Here is a 12,406-nt window from a genome sequence, read left to right on the forward strand (position 1 = left end):
GTGGATTCTCAATTTCTCTTCCCACATCTTAAAACTCAGACTCTTCCATAGGTATTCCTATGGAGAATTCAGATAACGAGGATCCCTTTCATGATACCACCTTTGAGGTGTCGGATGACCGTTCATCTGATTCGGTACCAGACCCTTTGGTATCCGACAATAGGCTATTCGAAGATGCGTTGTTGGAACAGGCTTGTCATGATGCTGTCGAAGCGTCCGTCGAGCCTGGTTCCTCTGCAGGTATGAATTTTATCCCTTTACGATAGTTATTACTTTTTCAGATTTACTTAACTGTAGTGGAGTTTTACTTGTAGGACTAGTCATTGAGACTGATGCAACCACCACAGTTGAGATATCTGATGCTCCTAAGGGTCTTGATTTCCCACGAATGACAGGAGCTATCCTATAAGCTCAGTCATCAGTTGCTCCGAATCATCTTACACTCTAAACGACTGAAATTACTATCGCCGGTGCGAGGACTAATCCGGTCGAACAAGTCGTCGGACCAACTGAAGAAGTTGGTACATCGATAGCTGTCACCCTTGTAGCGCCTCCACTAGTTCATGAGGCTGGGCAGATGGAACCAAGTGCTAGAAATCTAGCTGAGGGAACTTCTGCCGGTATCGGTATGCTCCACCTCGATACTTAGAGATATTCAAGTTAATATTCTGAAATATTTGACTCCTATTTCTCCTTGTAGGGATTTTGTTTCAACTCCACGATCTTGTCAAAGCGCTGTTATTAGACGACGATCCAAATCAAATTGTCCTCTGTATGGAAGTTAGCAACTTTTTCACTTTCGTGGGCAAGATGATCAACAAACTCCTCCATAGTGGGGTCTCTTTTCGTCAATTCAGGCCACTTCTTGATCTCAAATTGGTCCCAATAGAGAAAATTTGATCGCCGCACTTAGCCAAAGCTATTGCTGATGATCTGAATTGTTTGGAATGTGATTTTTAAAAACTTTAAGAGTTTCGAGATACATGTGCTCCTTCATACATAGCTGCTCAGATGGAATCCCGCTGTAAACGTGGCGCGACGCCCAAGCATTAGTTGGACCTAAGGTCCAAACGTGCCAAAGTAAAGTGGATAAGATGAAAGCCGTCCTTACTGACAAGTTACAAAGTCTGCACAATATCGAGTCCTCCCTTGCATCAAGTGCTGGCAAGATAGCGTGACTTAAACATGAGCTTCAAGCGAAAGAAGAGGCCTGGGAAATTTTAGAAGTGGCAAGGGTTGATGAAGAACGCGGTCGAGAGATGGTGTCCAAGGAGTTAGAACTCTCGGAACAGGAGCTGACCAAGGCGAAAGAAGAGGCTGCGAAGATGTTAACTGCTAACGAAGAGTCTATGAAGGCTACATTGCAGAGCGAGCTCGAGCAAGCTTATGCGGAAGAGTTATCTAAGTTAAAGCAACAAGTCTGTAGTCACAAGATCAATGTAGATTGATTGTAACTCTTGTATCTACCAACTCAATTTTCATTAATAGAAAATATTTCCTTTTCGTTCATTATATCCTTTTTTTTATTATGATGTCTCATTCTGTTTGGAATAATCAACCATAATAATTATAGGATTTTTTGGCAAACTCTCAGCCATCAACGGATTTGATGCGTCTTTACCGATTACCGTTTGAATCGGGCTAGCAAGCAAATTGTTTAAATTCGTTCTGCATGTAACGTTATGCTAAAAGAGTTAACTCTTCTAGTGCTACGATATTGAATATGTAGACTTTATCTTTCTCATGGGAGTAGACTACCTTGCAACGCGTGTTAGGCGGTGACGTACCCCTTCTTAGGCTTCGGGATAAAATTCCCCAGACTCGGATTCCCGTGTCTTTTTCAATCGGTGAAAGAGTAAACTGGTGACGTGTGTTAGACGTAGAATTAGGATTTTTGGCAAATCCTCAGCCATCAACGGATTTGACGTGCCTTTACCGGTTACCGTTTGAATCAGGCTAGCATGTGAATTATTAAAACCCGTTTCATATGTGATGTTGTGCTAAGAGAGTTAATTCTCTTAGACTTGGTGCTATGATTTCGAATACATAGACTTTGTCTTTGTCACGGGAATAGACTTCTCGGGAATCGAGTGGGGGATCTGGCTCTAGCCCTAACTTTTATAGGTTTGACCAAGAAATAAGTGGGAGTGGAATACAAATAGCAGTAAAAATTCTGACTTGTACTAGCCACTTGATGGAGGATTTCGATGTTAAGCGATTAGAACTTAACATGCCAAGTTTGAATATTGCTAAAGATTGGCGGATAGAAATTTTGAATGTCGTGTTAGTATTTTAACAACGTGAGTGTTAAGTGTACCAACACGGTGAGAGTTTGAACTGACTTAACCGATAGGAATTTTGGTGGACCCACCGTCAAGTAATTTGATCAGTGCGGGATTTTGTGGTAGAAGATTATGAATTATCAAACACCAGTGGGGATCTTGTAAGGAAAGATTAACTCATCAAAGTGATCGAATCTCGTCTTAGCAAAAGTATTCATGAGGGTTGGTGAATTCGATATCAACAATAAGGTACATTCCAACTTTAAAGACATTCAGAGTCCAAGTGTGGATTTCTTATTTATCACTTTTGTAGTAACTGGGTTATCCCTAAGAATACCACACGTAGTATTTTTCCGGGAACTTTCCAATACATGGGTTATCCTAAATGTACTAAGGGTAGTACTTTTTCAGGAACTTGTCGTTTATCGGCATCATAAGTCGGGCGCCTTCCTTGGTAATAAGGCGATATGCGCCGTTTGAATAGACTATCTCTACCACAAATGGTCCTTCCCATTTGGGTTCGAACTTGCCTTTCTTCTTGGAATTAAGGATCATTGGCTGTCGGACAGCTAAGACCAAGTCCCCTTCTTTAAAACTCCGTTGTCGAACCTTTTTGGCAAAAGCTCAGGAAATTCTGGATTGGTAGAATTCAATGTGTTGTTGGGCTTCCAAGCGCTTTTCATCGAGCATGTCGAGTTCTTCGAGATGTTTCTGATGTTGTTCTTCAGTCGTCATCTCCGTTGCAAGAGCGATCCGAAGAGATGAAATTTGGATTTCCAATGGAAGAACTGCTTCACACCCTACACCAGAGAATACAGGGTTGCTCCATTAGGTATGCCAACTGTAGTGCGATAGGCCCATAGGACTTCACCGAGTTTATCATCCCAATCTCGTTTATTAATCTTCACAAGTTTCGACAAAAGTTTTATGGTAGTCTTGTTAAAGGCTTCAGCCAATCCGTTCGCTGTGGGATTTTAAGCTGTTAACGAGACGTCTTGAATTTTGAACTTCTTACAAAATTTAATGAAGGCATTGCTGATAAAATTAGGATTGTTGTCATGTATGATTCGCCTTAGAACACTATACCGGTAGATAATATGGTGCTTAATGAATGCCACGACGTTGCTCGTCTTAACTTCTCTGAGTGGAATCGCTTCAGCCCATTTGGAGAAGTAATTAAAAATTATCAGGATGAATCGGTCGCCTTTGACCGACGGGGGAAAAATAGGACCAACAACGTCCATTCCTCAAGTCTCAAAAGGCCTTGATGTAATCGAAGAGTGTAGATGCTCCAGGGGTTGGTGCATATAATTTGCGTGCACTTGACACGCATGACACTTCCGGACGTACGCGACTTCGTCTTTGATCATGGTGGGCCAAAAATATCCCATCTTTCTAATACAGTCATAAAGTTTGGGGCCAGGTTGGTGCGCATCACAAACTCCTTCGTGCGTCTCCCTAAGGACTTCTTCTACCTCTTTAGTCGATAGGCAACGTAATAGTAAACCATCGTACCGTGGACGATACAACGTTCGACTCTCTGTATTATAGTAGAATCTCGGTGCTCTCCGTCAGATTGAGTCCATTTATTTTACGTCTTCCGGTAAAATCCCATGAAAGACATAATCGATGATAGGAAAACGCTAATCTCGGGACTCGAACTCAACTTGAGTTGAATGCGCCTCTTTAATTATCTCTTCTCCGTCGTCTACATCGTAGATTAGTACGAAGAGCTGGTGAGTTCTTACCATAATAAACTATTCCATTTCGGGAGGCTGCGCCAGAGATACTGCTAATGCTGCTAGTGCATCTGCGTAGGCATTTTGTATACGTGGAATGTACTCAATGAAGAATCCTTCAAACGATTCTACCATCTCGACGGTCATCTTATGGTATGGTATCAAATCCTAATTTCTGACCTCATATTCTCCATGAACTTGTTTAACTACCAGTTGAGAATCACCGAAAGCTTTGAGATACTCGACCCCCAGCTCTTTAGCAAAGCTGAGTCCAATAAGCAGCATGTTATACTCGGCTATGTTGTTTGAGCATGGCTCGGTCAGTGAGTAGGCTCGAGGCATCACATGTTTTCCCGGGGAAACTAAGACAACCCCGACTCTGGAGGAGATCTTAGAGCATCCAGGAGCACTTGCTACATTATTTGCTCGAGAAGCACCGTCGAAATACAAACGCTACACCTATTGATGGGAAGTTATGTTGACCTCGTGGGTTTCATCTAGCAGATCGTCATATATCTCGACAGTATCCGTAATCGGGTTAGCTGCTAGAAGATCGTAAATAACCTGTCCTTTGACCGACTTCTGTTATTTAAAATGCAGATCGTATTGAGATAATAGCAGGGCCTATTTTGCTAACTGCCAATTCATGAAAGCCGGTTGCATCATGAATACTCGGACCGGGTTAATATTGGAAATGACGTAAATAGTCTGTCCGACCAAGTAGTGCCGCATCTTTTGAATAGCGAACACCAATGCGAGACACTCTCTTTCAATCATTAGATACCAGGATTTAGCGTTCATAAGGGTCCGGCTCAAGTAATATACAGCCCGTTCGTGACCGTCGTCGTCGTCTTGTGCAAGTAATGCACTTAACGAGTGGCTCATCGCCTTGACATAAAAGAAGAACGGTTTGCCTGACTTCGGTGCAATGAGGACTGGAGGTTTCGAGAGATATTCTTTAATATTCTCGAATGCTTTTTGACAAGTGTCATCCCATATGAATGATACGCCCTTCTTTGTGAGTCTGGAGAATGGTTGATATTTCCCTGAAAGGTTCGAAATGAACCGACGGATCTATGTCAACCGTCCTTGTAACCCCCTAAGTTCTTTAAGGTTTCTCGGGGGTTGAAATTCATTAATTACCTTCACCTTATCGGGATCAATGTGGATACCCTTGGTGGTGACAACAAATCCAAGGAATTTTCCGCTGGATATTCCGAGGAAAGATTTGGTAGGATTCATCTTCAATTGATGAATCCGCATTAGGTCAAACATCGTCTTCAAGTATTTGATGTGATCATTCTTGTCACGGTTTTTCATGACTAGATTGTCCATGTAGCATTCGACAGTCTTTCGAAGATGCTCCTGGAAAATCTTTGACATGGCTCTCTGATATGTGACACCTGCATTCTTTAAGCCAAAGGGCAACCATGTAGCAGAAAACACCAAGGAGTGTTCTAAACGCAGTATGCTTTTCGTCATCCGGGTGTATCTTTATCTGATTATAACCAGAAAATCCATCCATGAAGGATATTCTCTCGAATCCGCACGTGTTGTTAATGATAACGTCCGTGATGGGAAGAGGGAAATCGTCTTTTGGGCAAGCGGTGTTCAGATCTCTAAAGTCGATACAAATTCTGATTTTTTTCATTCTTCTTAAGGACCGGGACAATATTGGCAAGCCATTCGGGGTGTTGCTGTTCCCTGATGAAATCCGAGTCAATAAGCTTTTTAACATCGGATTCGATCGCTTCCATAATTTGCGGACGAAACCGTCTTTGTTGTTGTTTAACATGTTTGACATCTGGCTTAATGTTGAGGCGGTGCATTGCCACATTTGGATCGAGTCCTGGCATATCCTCGTAGTTCCTAATGAGGGCGATCAATTCTTCTTTCTCACTTGGCGGGAGGCTGTTGGAAATGAATATTAGTTTCGGGTTATCCTCGTCGCCCATATTCACCTAGATTACTTGATCCTTAGTAGGGTCTTCCCAAGTTGGCATTTGATGGTCTTTCTCGATTGTGGCGGGGTCGATCGTAGTTATGTTTGACATTAGTCTTTTAAACATTTCTCTAAGACTAACGTCAGAATCCCAGGCTGAAGAATCGGAAGAATATTCGTCTTTACCCTTATTAGCTATTTGATCGATGACTTGCCAGCAGTACTCGTCGTCGGATGAGGAGACATAGCCTAAACCTCTTCTGTAGCTATAATAATTATCGAGTTTTCCTTTTGGTACATAGGCCATACGAGGGGGAACTCACGGACCTCAACCAAAACAAAGACCTTCACCGAGTGTAAGGTCATATCCGTATTTTTCCATGAGATTACGTGCTTTTGAGCCATATCTGAACAAATGAGGAGCAGATTTATCATCCTCGTCATCTTCTCTCGAGAAGTGGTCGGGTATCGAAAACTCCTTCCCTTTACTGTAGATGACTTTCTTTTCACCCCCTGCTTTTGCAAGAACGATAAGTATCATTCCAAATGAATCCTGAACATGTTTCTTCGTCATGCAAAACGATTGAAGTGGCATATACAAGTCAGGGTCATCATACAACCCCTTTATGATGTCATCAAGACACATAGAATACTCTAAATCATCGTTTATTACTACTTCTTTGGCAAGTTGCTAATTAAAACTACTATCCGATGACTCTCCATCATAAAGATCGATTACAATTGGTACAATATCGTTAAGTACAAAACCACCATCGTAATCAAACCTAGCTTCGATATCAGCTTCTTCTCCGCTGTCCGTACCTTAGGCCGATGGTTTAATATCAGATTCACCATCGCAAAGAAGGGAGTCGGTAAAATAATTTTTTAACCCCTTAAACGGTTGCTTATCCGCGACCACCGTCTTGACTTCATTATTGGTGTCCACATATTTGAGACATTGATGGAGGGTAGAAGGGACTATAACATTACCGTAGATCCATGGTCGACCCAACAGTAAGTTATAAGAAGTCTCTGTATCGATCACATAACATGTGATTTCTGACTTTAAATCTCTAATCTGGCACTTCACTCGGATTTTACCCAATGGTCTGGACCTACTGGTGTTGAATCCGTAGATCGTAGTGCCTGTGGAGGCTAGCTTATTGGCCGGTATTCTGAGACTGTACATCAATTAGAGTGGCATGATGCTAATAGAGGAACCTGGATCGACTTGGATCCGGTTAACAACGCTGGAGCCAATATGCCCGGTAATACAAGGGCCGGTCATGCTTTGAATTTTTTTGTCTGCATGTCCTCATTGGTGAAAGAAATGTATGAAAAGTGGTGTGCCGTGAGGTTGCAATATTGGACTGACAGCTCTGGTTCTTCAGGGGATGGCTTGATCTGAGTCAGGAAAACATCAGAATTGGCCAAGGCTTATTGTAGAGCTTTCCTTGTGTCTTTTGAAAGACGCAACAGCTCATATAAGGTTAATCTAGCCGGTATATTAGCAAATTGTCCATAATATCGAAGCAATGCAAAGTATTCGAGCTCCTTGGTTTATCTCTTCCAATCGGTTGATTGAATCGAGACCGCTTCGGGTTCTGAACCTCTTGGTATAAGGGCTCTTTCTCCTTTTGCTTTTGTTGAGTCTTCTCAACAACTACAGGGGGAGTTATGGCTACTCCCATTTTAGCTAATGTTTTAGAAGGAATAGCTTTGGTCACCCCCTGCTCGGCTAACTGATTGGAGGTACTTGGATATTTGAAGTGGTATTTATTTCCACTCCTGGTAGTAAAGACTTCTTGCTCATCTTCGGAGAGTGGGAAGGTAGGAATTTTTTCATCATTTCCTTCTGGAATGGCCGACGCTCCGCAACAAGACTTTCATTTGCCTTTTGATTTATTCTTGGATGACGATCCGACCCACTGGTCATCTTCAATCAGATCGGGATGGACTGAGAGAATTTCACCATTTGGGACTGTGTGTGGCACAAGTCCTTTCTGGTGTTGTTTGTGAGAATCATCGTTGACGGTCTTCACCGCTACGTTCATTATGGGTTCGGGCTGAAACCAATTCAAAGGAATAGATCCGAAGCTGATTGATACCGCATTCGCACCTACCTTCTTCTCTTTAGCTGGTTTCATAGTAATGACCCCAACATCAATCAAAGCTTGGATTTTATCTTTTAGGGCGTAACATGACTTGGTAGGATGGTGAACCAACTTAGGTCATTAACCCTTTTAGCGTCTTCTTGATCCTGGATTGGAGGCAACATGATCTTGTTGTTCTCTATAAGGTATTTGAAAATACCGGGGACTTCGTCTTCTTTAAACGAGTAGACCTTTGGGAATTTTGGTTCTGAGGTCTTTTATTTTTGAGGTCGTTGTTGCCACTGTGACTGCTGAGATGCCTTTTACTGCTGTTGTTGTGGTTGCGATTGAGGTTGCAGCTTGAATGCTTGATTCACGTCCACTGCGTTTGCTTGTGCATTTCCTTTACCCCGGGGGACAAAATTCTGCTGCGGGGTATTAGTCGCAGTCTGACCCCTTTCGGCCTTCTTCCTTTTGAGGAAGTGTTCGGCTCGTTCTCCTCGTACCTTCAAATCCTTCTAAGTCTTGGATGGCGCCATTCCCATGGCTTTGAGGATATCCAGAGAAATATTGTTGTGACAAGTTTTAAGGATGAAATCTTCGCTGACTGGGTCTCGGCAATTCATCGCTTTGTTCCGGAATCGTTTGACGAAGTTCTCGACTAACTCTCCGTCCTTCTGTTTCTCATAGAATAATGTTCCGATTGAAACCTCGATGTTGTCATCGAAGAAATTTGTGAGAAACATGTCCTCCATGTCATCCCAACTGCTGATACTCCCCGGCTTAAGATGACGGTACCAACCGAAGGCTACCCCGCGAAGGGTACCAACGAATTACCTTACCGTTAAAGGCTCATTGCCGGAGATTATTCCCAAATGAGATTTGAAGGATATTAAATGTTGAGTGGGGGAACCCTTTCTGTCGAATAGCGTGAAGTTGATCAAATTAAACTTTGCTGGGTACGGGATTGATTCCCACTCTCTCGGGTATGGGCACGGTATTTCAGACTTCTTTACTTCTTGAGCACTCATCAGCGCATTGATTTTACTCTCCAAGTCCCTCATCTTCTTATCCTCGCTCGTATCTTTCTTTGAGCGATCCTGGGAAGAAGCTATGTAGTCATCCTTCGTATTGTTATCATCCGAGGGATTACCCACAACATTGTAGTCAACGGGAGGGGTATCCGTGTTGGTATTCTCGTCCTCTTCCCGATCACTATCAACTTGGTTGGGATTATTGCGACGGCTGGACTCTCCATGTTGATTTGTCAATGCCGTAATTTATTGGCTATGTATTTCCCTCATCTCCTGCATAGCTATCTCCATTTCAAATTTGAAATTCTCTTTCTTCTTGGTTAGAGCGTCTTTGAGAATTTTAGTCATTTGCTCTGTGTTGATCATAAATGACTCATAGGATTGCCCCGTGCTGGAGGCTGTATCATCGGAAGCCATTGCAGAACAAACGTCTGACGTTTCGTCATCTGAGGGTTGTCCCTTTTGCATTCTTTGGTAATCCCTTTGTCCAAAAATTATTACATTTTAAAACAAATAATTATGTAAAAATTATCTACAAAATAAAACGTACCAGTTAGGCTATCACAACTAAAAATACGCAACAGTAGAAATAATACAACTAATTGCACAATTAAACAAGAATAATTAAATAAAAAAAATAATCACTTATATTTAAAATCAAATAATTATATGATAATTATCTATGCGATAAAACGTACCAGTTGTGCTAATACGACAGGTAATACATAACAGTAAAAATAATACAACAAATTGTACAAAATAATATAAAATAATAATACAACATAATATACGAAAAATACGTAATAATAATAATACTACTACGTATTATTCAAAACGACACGTAACAGTATCGATAATATAACGGATAAGTTCCAAAACTTTTTACTGCACTAAATAAAGTTATAAATATTTAAATCGTTTAAATAAATATAAAACTTAAACTTTAAATCATAGAAATTTGTAGAAATTCGAGAAAAATATAAATACTCTTTTAAAAATCATAATTAAATATTTTAAAATACTAAAAATTTATTTTAACTAGTATCAAAATTCATGGTCCTTACATTTCTATCCCCCTTAGAACAAATTCTACCCTCGAAATTATAATAAAAGTAATGCAGAAAGAATCCAAGGACAAAGATATGGAACGATATATATAAACAGAGAAGAATGTAAAATAAAAATGACACAATGTAAGATACAATATGTGACAACTAAGATATCGTTATCGCATTTTAGACTCACAACAAAGTCCAAACAAATACTATGATACAAACATATTTAACTGTGTGAACTTGTTATACAATATTTGTAAATATATAAGCAATCTAATCAGTATAAAGTATAAGATAAGCAATAATATAGAATCAAAACAAATAGGTACAATATAAATAAACTATCATATCGAGTGAATCATACAAATAATATTGTCACGCCCCGCTTCCCAAAATACTCAGGAATCGGAACGTGAACAAGCCCGCGACGTATTAGATTAAGGAGAGTAAATAAAAATAAGCATTTCTCCCAAATCTAATACGCTAAGTGTCTAGAAATAAATACAATGCGAAGTCACATGTCCTCGATCATAGATAGCAAGAATATAATCAACAATATAGAATAAAATAATATCATATCACAAATGGGATAACATCCGAGACATAAAAATATTCGGGTCAACATGCCCTTATACAAAACTATATGAATGAAATACTGGAGAATATAAAAATACACTGATCAAATGAAAACGGAATGTAGTACAAAAGAAAACTAAGGACCAAAAACTAAGCTTCGACTTCGTCTTCTGCTCTGTCTGCAAAGCACTCCTGCTGAGAATACTCGGCTCTGGCGCATCTCCAAGCTAAACATGTTCTTCTTCTAAGTCTGACGTACACCAGAGAAAACAGGTGTACGTCAGCGTACATAGCACACGGCAAGACCCCACAAAAGAAAAGAACGAACGAAAACCCAATGCGAAAAACGATACAACAACAAAAATGATAAAGAAACATGCAATGGGAAATCCAACAAAATCAATCAAGTAACAAGTTGATCATGCAGCTAGAGATCAGAAATCATCCAAGTCACAAGGTCATACAACTAAATGGAATTAATACTTAAAAATCTACAACTCGAGACATAGTACGTCGAGCGAAATAATCCAAATAAGGAAACCCTCATGTATATACCATATGTATCAAATTGTAAATAATTAAATATTAATCCCGATCTATGTATGAAAAGAAACACAACTGACCTACATCTCACAAGAAGTCATACCTAGCCAAGAAACGAGGTCATGTAACTAGCCATTCTATAACACGTCACTGGTCACATCTCACACAGAGTCAACGCTCCTGTCATCGGATACTGAATGTTCACAAATCCTCTACGTGCATCTAATCCCGCTACACATGTGGCCAGAGGACTACACGTAAACCGTTTTCTGCCTGGTCCGAACTTAAGCAAAACTTGGGTGACAAAACAATTTCACTGACTAAAGTGTAGTACACACTTCACTTTAGCCCTACAAACCAACCCAAGTGGAGACACCAACCACGGGAGCGAGCCTGGAAGATACATCAATAGTCTTTTCCGATCACATGAACCATGACTTTCCCATCCTAACTCTTCTCGTTTTCTAAGTCAACAATCATAATCCACACTAAAACTCGGGTTCACCACCTAAACTCAGTCAACACACCCACACATGTCACTAAATCTGTTCATGACGCATGGGGTTACTAAGTCATAAACTACTAATGGTCCTCAAACACAACATGGACAATACAAAACAGATATGTCAAATACATTAAATAAATGCAAAACGTGAATTGTGATCATAAACAATAAAAACATACATGCGGTCCAGTTTCATCAATATCTTGTTATCCAACCCTCTAAACTACTCATACAAAATCATAAATTACTTAAAATCCAAAATAGATAATTCTTTTTGCAAATAAATTCCTTTAAATCATGATAATTATCAAAAATGATTCTTTTTCCAAAATTATTCCTTTAAAATTATCATAATTTATTTTCTAAATGATTCTGTTCTTAATAAATTCTTTTTAATTAATATAATTATCCAAAAATGATTTCCCTACCAAAATAAATTCTTTTAATTCATAATAATTATCAAAAATATAATTCTTTTGCCGAACAAATTCTCATAATTTACTATAACTCTTCTGAAAATATTATTCATCATATTACTATAAATTATTTAATATTAATCATCAATCAATCACACACAGATGATTATAACACAAATTAATACGTAGATAATTCATAACAAGTATAAAATTCTAAATAA

Source organism: Asparagus officinalis, chromosome 6, assembly GCF_001876935.1.
Source record: "Asparagus officinalis chromosome 6, Aspof.V1, whole genome shotgun sequence".
Classification (NCBI taxonomy): Eukaryota; Viridiplantae; Streptophyta; class Magnoliopsida; order Asparagales; family Asparagaceae; genus Asparagus; species Asparagus officinalis.